The 12,031-nt window shown below is 52.5% G+C and overlaps 1 protein-coding gene across 1 annotated transcript in view; it reads left to right on the top strand.

Annotated features, from left to right (window-relative positions):
• Positions 1 to 1,373: 1,373 nt before the first annotated feature.
• FAT2 (FAT atypical cadherin 2) overlaps positions 1,374 to 12,031 on the top strand; it is a gene marked incomplete at its 3' end in the record, with an annotated part of 62,395 nt that continues 51,737 nt past the window's right edge. Inside the window, exons 1-2 of the mRNA XM_009579842.1 lie at positions 1,374 to 1,385; positions 5,433 to 5,481. The remainder of the gene's footprint in view (positions 1,386 to 5,432; positions 5,482 to 12,031) is intronic.

The raw sequence follows: 12,031 nt of genomic DNA, 5'->3' as shown, positions 1-12,031 counted from the left end.
TTCTGTTGCGCTGAGCTTCTGACTCTGTCCTGGTGCCAGATGGCTTCAGAGGCAGATGACTTCATCTCTTTTAAAGGGGCAAGGGACCCGTCAGCAGTGCCCTGTAGGAATCAGTGTGCATCATCCTCGGTGGGGAAGCCAAGGAGGTGAGCATGGCACAGCAGTGGTTATGACCCCACAAAGGGCCCGAAGAGACTTGGATTCCAGTCCAACACTGCCAACAACCTCGTGTCCTTCACTCTTGTGTTTGATCTGTCCCACACAATAGCCTTGTGCAACACCATAGAGAGTGGGGGGCCCAATTCCAGCAGGAGCTCTGTGGTGATGCCCTCCTGTGCGTGTAAGGACAGGGACTACCCAGTATTCAGCCTCAGAAGCCAGAGATGTCTTAGTGGAGCCTGCACTGGATGCTGGGGAGACCAGGAGTGGTTTGTGTTGCAAGCCTCTATCCCCAAAACTAAGTATGATGGGTGGCCTGAGTTAAACCCACCCATCAACGGATTCCTCTTGGACCTCAGGCCAGGATAACCTGGAGCTGCTCTAAGGAAATCCCAGTTCAAATTTGTATTGGGTAAAAAGGGTGAGTCTCAGAGTGAGAATCAGGTTTCACACAGAGATGCGGTTCAGGGCCTTTGGTTACCACTCGGAGGGTCCACTGCAAAGGGAGAGATGGATCCACCCTGTGCCCCTTGGGAGGCTTCAAGAAGATGAGAGAGATGCAACCCGCCTGCCCCTCTCGGCAGACAGCACCCACCTCGCTCCCCTGCATGTTCTGCCCGGTTGGGAGCTGCACGGTGGTTTGCAGCTCCACGGGAACGATCCTGACTCATCAGAGCAGCTTCATGGAGGGTTATTATCAGCGCTGGTCAAGGAGGTTGCAGCGCACACACAAGCACAGGGAGCCAATTCCTGCACAGGGCTGGATCCTCCCCTCCCCCAGCGCACACGCTCCCGCTTGTTGGGGAAAATGCTGCTGTTGTTCCAGGCAGATAATCGCCCCTTCCCTTGCAAGTCCCTGCACGCTCCCGTGCAAACATACCCACAGAGCATTTCAGCACAGCAGATGCTGAGGCTCAAAGGCCAGACCCACAGGCCGGCTCTCCTTTTTGCAAAGGGGAAAAAAAAGTTGTTTGTCCCTGAGGGAGGTAACTTTCCGTCTGCCTCGGCTCTGCCTCACTGGTGAGTGGACATTTGCTGCAGATTTGGAGGTGGCCTGATAAATCGGGTCAGGCACCATGGGAGAGCAATGGGAGCTGGGACCACTTGGGAAGTGCTCACCACGAGGCTGGCTGCCCACCCTCACCACAACAGCTGGAGCATTTCAGTCCCTAGCTGGGCCAGCTCGCTTAAAGGGATGATAAAGGTCTGTTTCTGAGGGCAGGAGGGTTTGGAGAAACACGCTAGTGCCGCATCTCAACAGCACTGCCCTGACCTCCAGAACCATGGAGGCAATGCTCCGGTGGGGCCGGTTGCAAGTGTTGGCCAGGAAGGACACATGTTTAGGAGGATGAGCTGGAAGATGGGCCTGCAGGCACGTGTTCAGGAGGCAGGCAGATCTGGTCCCCAGGGCAGTGAGTAGGTATAGCCATTGGCAGTGAGGCCCCTATAAGTGTTTCTTGTCGGTCCAGAGAGGCCCGTGGTGATTTCCCTACCCTAGCCTGAACATGCTGCTTCTCTGCAAAGCTCTGCGTGCAGCTAACCCACAGCAGAATGTCTTGGCTTTATCAAATGGAGATCTTGGGCGGAACCAGGAAATGAAATCTCTCCCTGTGATTAGAAAGAAAGGAGCGTCCTTGCCAGCCAAGTGATGGAGCTCTGACATTCCCCCGCCCTGGAAAAGGGCCCGTTGCATCCGACAGGGCGAGATCCCGGCAGCGGGACGTGGCAGCATGAAATGTTGACACCAGCTTATGGAGCTTTTGTTGGCTTGTTTGATTGACTGTCTGAGCGGTGTGAAGCAGCACTCGGGGCAAAGCCAGGCATTACGCGTGGCTCCATCTTCCTTCTTTCGTTCCTCCTGGTGCAGCTCCCCCAGTCAGGCCAATCCTCTCTACTTGCAACCACAGGCAATTCTGCAACCCACCCCTTTCTGCAGGAGCAGGAGTTGCTCCTTGGGACAAACATGCCACTTTTCTTCCCAACCCAGCCTGACTTCAAGTCGAGTAGGAGAGCTGAGAAGGCAGAGCCAGGCAGTTTTCACCAGTCCCAGGCTCTCACTCACCACTGATAGAGAATTAACAGCTGGACCTCAGGAGAAGTTCTTCTGTGCTTCTTTCCCTTCCTGGATCATTGGGATAGTAACCTATCCAAATGGGCTCTAAAAGCCCATGTTTGCCTTTGTATGGAGGACAAGAGTCCATCTTAGTGTCCCAGCCAACTACAATCTGAGGATTTTGGGGTCTCTTCACCATGGCTAGAGTGCTGCTCACCTCAAAGCCGTGATTTAATTAGGATAGGCAATATTTCTTATTAAACCATCTGGTACATTTGGAAAAATAGACAGGCTTTTGGACAATCAAGTTCTCCTTCTCTCGTGTCCCCAAAAAGCCTGTCTATGTTTTTTTTCCAACTACACCTGTTTGGCTAATATGATGTTTCTTTGCTCCATAGCCAGGGAGCAAAGTCTTCTCTGAGAACTGAAACTAAGTCCCTTGCAGTCCCTGCAGCCAACAGGACTGGTACCATGCTCTGCAACTGCTGTGGAAAGGAAGACCCAGTGTCGCCAATCTGCTGGCAATGGGGTGGAGTTGTCAGCGGTTTTTGCACTCGCTGGGCATTTGTATGTGTTTCGTAAGGGGGTCAGGTAATAACCACCCCTAGCTTATGCCCAACCTTTCTGCAGGGTCTGCCTGATACATGGCTCTTCCATGAGCACCAGCTTCCTCAAACAGCGTTTCATCAGCAAAGCATGGCAAACAAAAGGGACTGAAAGAGGTCCTCTGTGAGGACAATGAAGAAGAGCCATGAGACAGTGCAAAAAGGAGACCTGTCTTGTGGGTGGCATGGTAGTCTCTTGCCTTGCTGGAGATCAGCACTGCTAGCCTTACTAGCCGTGAGTTCATGCCTTGCTACACTAGATGAGACCAAGTCCCCAAGTCCAATGTCTCCAGGGTTACCTGCTGCTCCAGATGCAGGCAAAAGGAGCAAGGCACCTGGCCAGCTGTAAAAGGCTCCAAACACAGGGAAATGCTGGTTCTTGTAGCAATCAGCTGATGCCCTGAAGCGAGAGGTTTGCTCACTTGTACCTTGGTATGTCTAAATATAATACAAGTATTGTTCTGAGCTCTGCCTCAGCCCCATTGAAATCCAGCCACCAATACCTGATTTTCTCGCCTTCCACGGCTGCAAGAGACGCAGCTGCGTGAAGGAACTTTTCCTTTCATTCCTCCCAAATGCGCCTCCCATTGCCATTACTGACTGATCACCTGGCCTCCTCCCATGAGACATCTTAAAGAAGAGGAGCTGATTTGCAATTCCAAGATACTATTACTTCTACTATCACTTTCATATTCTTCAAAACTTCCCTGCAAGCTCCCTTACAAGCCATCTGACTAAAACAGCTGGAAAAATGGACAAGTTGCACATGTAAATCCAACTGGATTTATGCCCTCTTCTCATTCAGTTCAAACTATTTCTGAAAGGCCATGATGAACTTGAAATCAAAGTCATTTTCGAAGTGGAGTTAAGATTCTGTGAGGAGAGCATCCAACATTTGTAGCACAAAAGCTAGCAGATCGGTTCCCAACCCAGCACTGTCCCGGGGTGACCCCAGGGAGATCATTCAGTCTCACCATGCCGTGCAAATTTCCTTTCTCATTCTTGGTACAAACTGTTCACTAGATTTCATCTAAAATGCTGAGTAATTTTGATTCCATCAAAACTGCATTTTCCAGTGAATTTACCAGATTGCTCTCACTCATCTCCACTGACAACCCCAAATAGCCCAATATATCACTGGCCACTCTCTTCATATCTTTTTGGTTTTGCACCATGAAATCACATGGATTTTCCCATGGATTGGTGTCCTGTGATTTAATTTGACAGTGTCTAGTTTGAGACAAGTTTCAGTCGAAGCTGTATGTGTGGCTGGAGGATTCATAACCTGCTGTCCTGGGGGATTTGCTGGTGATTAGTAAGGTGCAAGTTTGCACCAACCACTCCTCATCAAACGGGATGCTAATGGAGTCTGTCTTCCTCCTCTACCCACTCCTGTGCTCACTTCCATCATTGTCCCCTGCATGGAGTCTCAAAAGGAGCAGTTAGGCACCTATTCAGACAGTTTAAAGTTAAAATTGTCCAGTTTTCATATTCTTCATTTATTTGTGTTTTCTCGTCATTTCCTCTGCAAAAATGCACCACAGGGGGGAAAAACTTCATCTAAACCTGAACATTGATTTCCCACGTTGAGACCTACCCCTGTAGCTGTTCAAACCCCATTACAATCTAAAGGGGGTAGGTTAGTATTTACTGAGGGTTGGGGGGAAAAGGAGGAGGGGAGGGCGAAGGGGACTGGGATAAAGAGGACTGAAGCTACCCACAGACTACCCATGCTCTAGCCAACGTGACATGGAACACCCACAGAAGAGTCCATGTCCCTTCCCCTTGGTCCAGCCCTGAACAACACCCCCAGAATCAGGATGCTCTTTCTTTGCCAAGAAAAATCCCCCAAAGCTCCAGTCCAATGTTTGGTCTCCCTGTGCTGCCATCTCTCCTTGTTGCCTCCCTCTCTTTTCTCTGCCTCCTGCCTTTTCAGGACAGGGACCACCTTTTCATCCTTTGCCTGTACAGCGCCGAGCACCCTGGGGCTTATTGGCGGCAGCTGGGGTTTCTGGGGGCTCCCCCAACACAAACAACAACAACCTTCAAAGTGCCTCTCCGCACGCAGCTGCTCTGAGGGCAGATTCAGGTTTCCCCCACCCCCTTCTCCCCATCCCTCCTTGCAACACCCACCTGGCAGCTAGTTAAAAACAATCTTTGGGGTTTTCAGGTGTGTTGGAGGGATTTACCTGACATATTCCACCACCCCCCCTCCCCGTCCCTTACAGTTTTGGTCCTGGATTTCATGGCAATACTAGTTAATCTAATAGTAAAAAGCTCTGCAATTATTTGGCTCTAAGGCTTGGGTCCTTGCCCAGCTCTGACATACACATGCACATACACACACACAAGTGCACTTCTCCAGCAAGGGAGCGGGCGATGCCTCTCCTCTTCCTCCTCCTCCAGTCCGTCACGGAAGGGCTGGCTCTTCAGTAAGGGAGTTCCACCCCCTGCAACTTTCTCCCTCGCTGCTCTCAACCTGTGCTGCCGGAGTTTCAGCCAGCAAAATCCCTTCTTACAGGAATTTCTCCAAGCCCTCTCCTCCGATTTGCAAGCACCATGGACCCCCGGCAGCCAGCGAGGTGCTGCTGCAGGAGAAGATTTTCAGCCGTGAGGGCAGAGAGGCAGTAAACTTCAGGAGAGGTCTCTCTCCTGTTGCAACAGGTAAGGCACGCTGCTTGCTGGTGTGGGAAGTTGAAATGAGTCAGGGAGCAGTCTGTACAGCACGGATGGAGGAAGGCATGGAGGATGCAGAGATTTAGTCATGAAACTGCTTCTGCGTGTGAGTAACTTTTGCTGGAAACAGCCTTATCCTAAAGATAGGGTTTGGGGAGGCAAAGGGAGAGCCTTTCATCTTTTCCTCCCTTCTGGCAGCCCTAGCATGGGGGCTTATGGAAGGAGCCAGGAGAAGCTTCAGCTGTGTTTGCACAGAGTTTGCATCTGGTCTTAGCTGGGAAACTTTAGCATGCTGCAGCCAGTGCAAGCAGGTGGGCTCTGGGTAGCAAACGCAAAAGCCACGCTGCTGAGCAAGGCAGGCAAGGAGGGACTGAACAGAGAAGCTCTCCAGGCACAGGACAGGATTCCTGCAGGGAGCACGCTTGTGCTGGATTAAATGGATGTGCTGCTGCAGGAGCAGTGATGGCGTCCGGCTGTAGGCTCAGGTGTTGGCCATGTACAACCTCACTAACCAGGGCAAGGCGGTACCGCTCCAAGCTCTATCTCCATGTTCCCCGTTAAGCCACTTCCATTGTCAGCTCGAATTCAGCTATGCCTTGAGGATCCCTGCATGTAGATGCGGTGCTGGCATTTCCCAGCCCTGCCGCCCTGTACGGCCAGGCAAGAGTTCCTTGCCTGCCCTGGTCCCCCTCCGTGACAGGCAGCAGAGCCAGGGAGCTGAAGCGAGAGCCACCGTCTCTGCTTCACACGGGAGCACGTATATCAAGGTGCGTGTGTTTGCATCGATGCAACTTTGTTCACTATCAGGTGCCTGATGGCAAAATAAGAGTAAATCCCAGAGCAAATCCAGTCCCAGATCAGGGCGTGCAGGAATTATTTTGCCTGTACATGTGCGGTGCTGAGAAAAGAGGTGAAAATATAGGGAGGGAGGCCTGGGCACTTGGAGCAAACAGGGCCCTTCCAAACAACGGTTATCAGCTCATCAACCTCCCGGGGGGAATTAAAGGCAGACTCAGTGGAGTGCAGCACTCCAGAGGGGCAAAGATCAGCTGTCACACGGCAGGGGCTGCTTCGGACAAAACCCTTAAAAAAGCTGGCTCTCACTTGGGTTTGCTGCTGTGAAGGGCTGAGAGTTTCCAGGATGCATGGAAACTCGGGCTGTGTGGTGGCCAGAGCTGGGCAGGCTTTGCCAGAGCAGGCAGGGCTGCGGCTGGCGGGGTCCCGCTTCGGCCAGGGTGCCCTGGGTCCAGACAGGAGGGCACGGAGCCTGCTGCGTCCTCTGCCCCGGCACTCAGCGGGACAAAGAGCAGGCACGGGACACATCAGGAGCCGCCACAGCTCTCCAGGCTGTCAGCTAGAGAGACCTGGGAGGTTATCAGAGCCTCGGGACGGAAAGCAAACAGTCTGTATCGGGCTCCTGAGGAAGGCTGGGCTGTCTCGGTGTTCGGGGAGGCAAAATCACCAGGCTTGGTATTGTGCGCCCTTATCGTCTCCTAATACGCAGCGCACCTCACCTTATCGGGAGCAGTTCAGGGACATCCGCCTGTCTGATAAGTGGTTGGGGTTCCTGAGGGACTGATCAGGGAAGAGGTTTCTAACCCAGCCAGGGGCTTCAGTCTCTCCCCGTCTGCTTGTTGGGCTCTAACGTGCTCCATAATGCTGTAAAAGTGAGCCCAACTGCCCTGCCCACGGAGGGGAGAGCGCAGCGGGATCCACTCTTCTCCTGCGCCTTTCCCTTAGCTACAGCTCGCACCATGAATGTGTTTCAAATCCTAATGCTCTCAGAAACCAGTGCGTCTCCCAGCCCTCCAAACAAACAAGCATCATTCATGTACGAAGGGAGAGTTCAAAGGAGGCGTAACACCTGGAATCAAACATCTGTTAGAAACTAATGCATTTTGCATCCTACGCTCCTGCCAACTGCTCCAAGGCAAGTCCTAGAGGATTGTTCCAGCTACCTCTGTGCTACAGAAATGGCATTCGCTGCTCCGCGCACCTCGCTTTGTTTTTTGCCACGTGTGGAGTATGCAAGTGCAGCTGCACCTCAAGCAGTAGTGGGCTTTCTTCTGTATCATGCGCAAGCATAAGAGGATTAAATACCCTCAGCCGTTTTTTTCTGTTTTTTTTTTTAAACTGGGTTGGCAACACTGATGCTCCATTGTCTATTAGCAAGCTGATTTGCTGAGCAAGCAATTTTTCTCTCAACCACACTTTTTCCTTGGCAATGGGGCAGGTACTGGTTTATTAGCAAAGAAACTTTCTTTCCTAATTCTTGGAAGGAGCTCCAGGGAAGGGCAGGCTGCAAGGGCTGTTAGGAAGGTTTGTAGCTCAGAAATGAACGAGCAGCAGGTTTGAAACAAACCAAAGGAAGTATTTTTTTTCCACACAGAGGGCATAATTAAATTCTGGAACACATCGCCACAGGATATTGCAGAGGCCAAAAGTGTACTTGGCTTCATACAAGGTTTCGATCCATTTGGGATGGATAGCTCCACTGGAGATTATTAAGTGCAACAGCCCAAGAACAACCGTGTACTTGCACTGATGCTGGAAAGCTGGAGAAGGAGCACGTTACACGTGCTTTGTTTCTTGTGCTCCTCCACTAAGCAATCAAAACTGGCCATTCTGGGAGAGAGATTATAGAGAGATGGCTAAGCATGGCTATTTTGATGTTCTTATGTTGTGGGACTATTTTGGACTGACCAGGTTGTACCTTGGATAAATACTGTGACTCAGGCAGCCCGGGATAGGCTGGTTATGCCATGAATAGATACTCCATATGGCTCAGGTTGACAGGGACATTGTGTGCCCAACCTGGTATCTGGTTGTTGCAGGTGCTGCGAGCAGCGTCTGCGCACAGCTGCCTGCTCTGCAGAGGTGTTGCAATGGTGAGAGCTTTCAGAAGTGCGTTTCCAGCAGACAGTCCGGAGTGGGAGGTAGCGCCTTGTGCTGGGAGCATAACGAGAGCTGACAAGGACACACTGTGGCGATGAGACCAGCCTGGGCAAACATGCTTGTCTCAGGGCTTAATCTTTTCCCCAGTGAAACCCTGAGCTCCCCAGGCCAGGGGCTGGCTTTGCATCAGCTTGTACGGCACTGTGGGTACAGCAGAGGAGGTGGGCTGGGGTAGGCAGGTTTACCGAGGGCAGGCAGGTCTGGGAGCTGAAGGTTTTCCTATCAGCTTGCAGGTATCTCTTTGCATTCAATAAATGGCTGCTGCAAGCAATTTCTGTGGCACAGCTCCTGGCATCCTGGCCAGCTATCCTTTTATGAGGGAGGATCATGCCCTGATCATCTCATTCATTCTCTGTCCTCTGTGTCCTTACATTCCCTCCGAACATGGGAGAGGGATGGGAAGGAGCAGCGCAAGGCAGACAGATGGCAACAGAGTGAAAGAGGCTGCAGGCAGAGCGGGAAGCTGCTCTCCGTGCTCACCTTCAGGCACCAGAAGGGAAAGACCAGCAGGGTGCTGGGCAGGGAAATGAGAAGATCTTCATATCAGTGCAGGGACAGGTCTGCGGTGGAAGAGAATTGCCTGGTAGGAGAGAAAGGGAGGAGGCGGCACGGTGGCCAGGGCTGTGCTGCGGGGCAGAGCGGTCCACGTCCTGCTGAGCGCCGGGGCTCCTCACCTGCATCCAGCGGGGCACGTAGTCCCTTGCCCAGCTTTTCATGCCAAGGTGCTCTTGTACTCCTTCCCAACAAATTTTACCAATTGTAGGATAATATGTGTGTTCCCCACAGGGAATCGTGGAAAGGGCATCAGAGGACTACCGGCACTCAGGTGATGTGGCCTGTGTCCTTGTTACAAACATCCAGGTTGAGTTAAGGTGTGGATGAGGTCTCACAGGGTCAAACAGCTCAGGGTTAGAGCCCCTTCAAATCCTGTGTCCTTGTTACAAACATCCAGGTTGAGTTAAGGTGTGGATGAGGTCTCACAGGGTCAAACAGCTCAGGGTTAGAGCCCCTTTGAACACCAGGCAGAGCTGCTCCTCTCTCCGGGCTGGGGTGGGAGCTGAGCCCAGTCTGGATTCACAGCTCTGGTGGGTCAGATGGGAGCTGTGCGCTGGGATCCCAGAAAGGATCTCAGAGGCTTTGCAGCACCTAAATAAACAGCTGTTTTGCGAGCAGCAGAATTCATGAAGCTTGGTTGCCTGAGGCGCTCTCTGTTGTGTGGATTCTCTGATGTCTAATAATCAGGTTGGGCTCACATTAGAGCCTTTTCTTCCAGCTGGGAGTCCTAATTTGGATTTCTCTCCTCTCTCCTGCTGCTTTTCACAAGCTTGTGCAAACCTAACTCCTTTCAAGTCCTTACCTATCTGGTTAAATTTGGCTGAAACTGGCCAGTGGATCCAAAAGGTAGCAGGGAAGACTGACAATGTGGTCCCACACACCAGCTTCCCTCAGTGGTCTGCAAAAAGGGGAATGATTATCACTGCAAGATAATTTGCATCCCAAGCATGAGGAAAATGTGAAAGGTTCAGTATGAGTTTTGGCAGGAGTAAGCAAGCAAGAAAGAGCCCAGGATCCCTTGTGGGCTCTCACAGCCTGTGCTGATGGTCACGGCATGCCTGCTGGGCCAGGTAGTTTGCAGCGACCAAGGTGTGTAGTTCTTGGTAACAACAGCCTCCGTGGGAGCTGAATCCCGGAGAGAGAGGTGCACGGTCCCAGCAGCAGCGTCACACGAGTACCCAGCACACTGCAGCTGGCTCTTGTGCCAACATGTTTGGGCTGCTGTGCCCAGCCCCTGGGCCCCTCACATCCTGCCTGGTGAGCAGCTCCCACCGAGCCCCCTTCCCACCAGCACTGCCCGTCTCCAGCCCCCAGACCCGTTTCTTTTCATCACAGGCAACAGGTACCCCATTCCCATCAGAGCCACCAGTGGGATCTGCTGTTTCCTCCCTGTCTCCTGGCTGTCCTAGCTACCATCCTTGGCCAAGGAGATAGTCACCATCTCCCAACACCTCCCTGGTTATCTGTGCGATGGCAGCTTCTGGACCATGGCCAGGATTTATCCCCCTGCTGCCAATAATTGGGGAGGGCAGAAAGCGATCAGTGAGGGGGGGAAAAGTATCTGATCTTTTCAGGGGAGAGCAGAGGAAGAAGATTAGGAATAATGCATAAGGATTCTTCCCCCTTGTGCCCTTGGCACAAGCAAGTCAACCTCCCTGGTGTCACGTTTTCCCTGGGACAGGAGCCAGCAGCAAGGCAGTTGGCACTGCAAGGTTCCCTCACCCCCCTAGGCCTCCTCCAGTGACCCCAGACCCCACTGAGGGCTCCAGCTCTGGAGCTGCACGATTAAGTCTTGCTCTAGAATGATGTAATGCCAAGGCAGATCAAGATCACTGACCCTTACAACTCTACGGGGACTTCAAGCCTGTTCAAGTTCTCCTGTGCCTAACAGACAAGCTCCTGGAGGCTTACAACAATGATAGAGAAACCTCAGCTATGTGACATATGTGAGCCAGGTTTAGGTGTTGGCAGCAGTACAAAATCAGGCTCTCCCTGGGTTTCTCACAGAGCATTGGACAGAAATGCGTATTGCAAGTGGAAAGGTGACAAGAGAAAACCTTCAGCTGCACGCACAAGGTGATGCCTTGCTCACGGACAGAGGATGGCTTGGAGGCAAAGACATGTAACACCTGCTTGCACCAGTGGAGGAGCAAACCAGGACAGTAGATAGAGCAGCAGGGGACAGTCAAAGCCACGAGGATGGGGCAATGGATGAGATGTCTGCGGGGGAAGGGGGCGAGCAGCTGGCTGGGGGAGGCCACAGTAAGAAGTCATGGAGGAAGGTGCCTTTAGAGCCAGTCTGGACCTGAGCATCCAACTTGTGAACAACCGGCACGGTGACAAAGGTGGCAAAAGCATTCAGCTGTATGGCAGAAAGAGGAGTTGGACATCAGAGTAACTAAACCCTTCTCAGCCACCCTTCCCATGTGGAAGGCCACCCCGCTCTCTCCTCTTCTGCACAACCAACCCATGTCTTGCACATCTATCTGCCTTCACTGCTCCAGAGACAGTGTCCCACCATGCTCTCGCTGTCAGCCCTGAACAGTGGTCCTAGCGGCACCCCTCACAGGTCCGCTGGCTGCGGCAGACAAGACCCAGGGCAGGCAGCACTGTCTCAGAAAGAAGCATTTTTTACCAATCCCTGCAGCGATGCAGCCTGAAGAGAAGAGAGAAAGGGTGTCCCAGCACCAACCTGGGGCCCAGCTTGCCCCACACAAGTCAGTGACTCACAGGCTTCCCCCAAACTCCTTCAAGACAGTCTCTTTTCCTCCAACACCCCTTAGAGGCTGCCGGTCCAAGCTCCCCAGGGTTAAAGCACCTGCCTGGCCCAGCTAGCAGATGATGGGGTGATCATCTCCGTGCTGCTCGTAGGACTGTGTCCATTCCACTCAAGGACTTGTGTGTGACCCGCTGCCATGGCGGGTGGTCCAAGCAAGAGTTATTGCTCCATGCACCAGTGTGACACTCATTAATCCTGTGGCTTTCCATGGCTTTATGGCTCAGCAGCCCCCAGTACAGCCCACCCTGT

The sequence above is a fragment of the Fulmarus glacialis genome, unplaced genomic scaffold (assembly GCF_000690835.1).
Source record: "Fulmarus glacialis isolate BGI_N327 unplaced genomic scaffold, ASM69083v1 scaffold21056, whole genome shotgun sequence".
Classification (NCBI taxonomy): domain Eukaryota; kingdom Metazoa; phylum Chordata; class Aves; order Procellariiformes; family Procellariidae; genus Fulmarus; species Fulmarus glacialis.
This window is presented reverse-complemented; position numbering and strand designations above follow the sequence as displayed.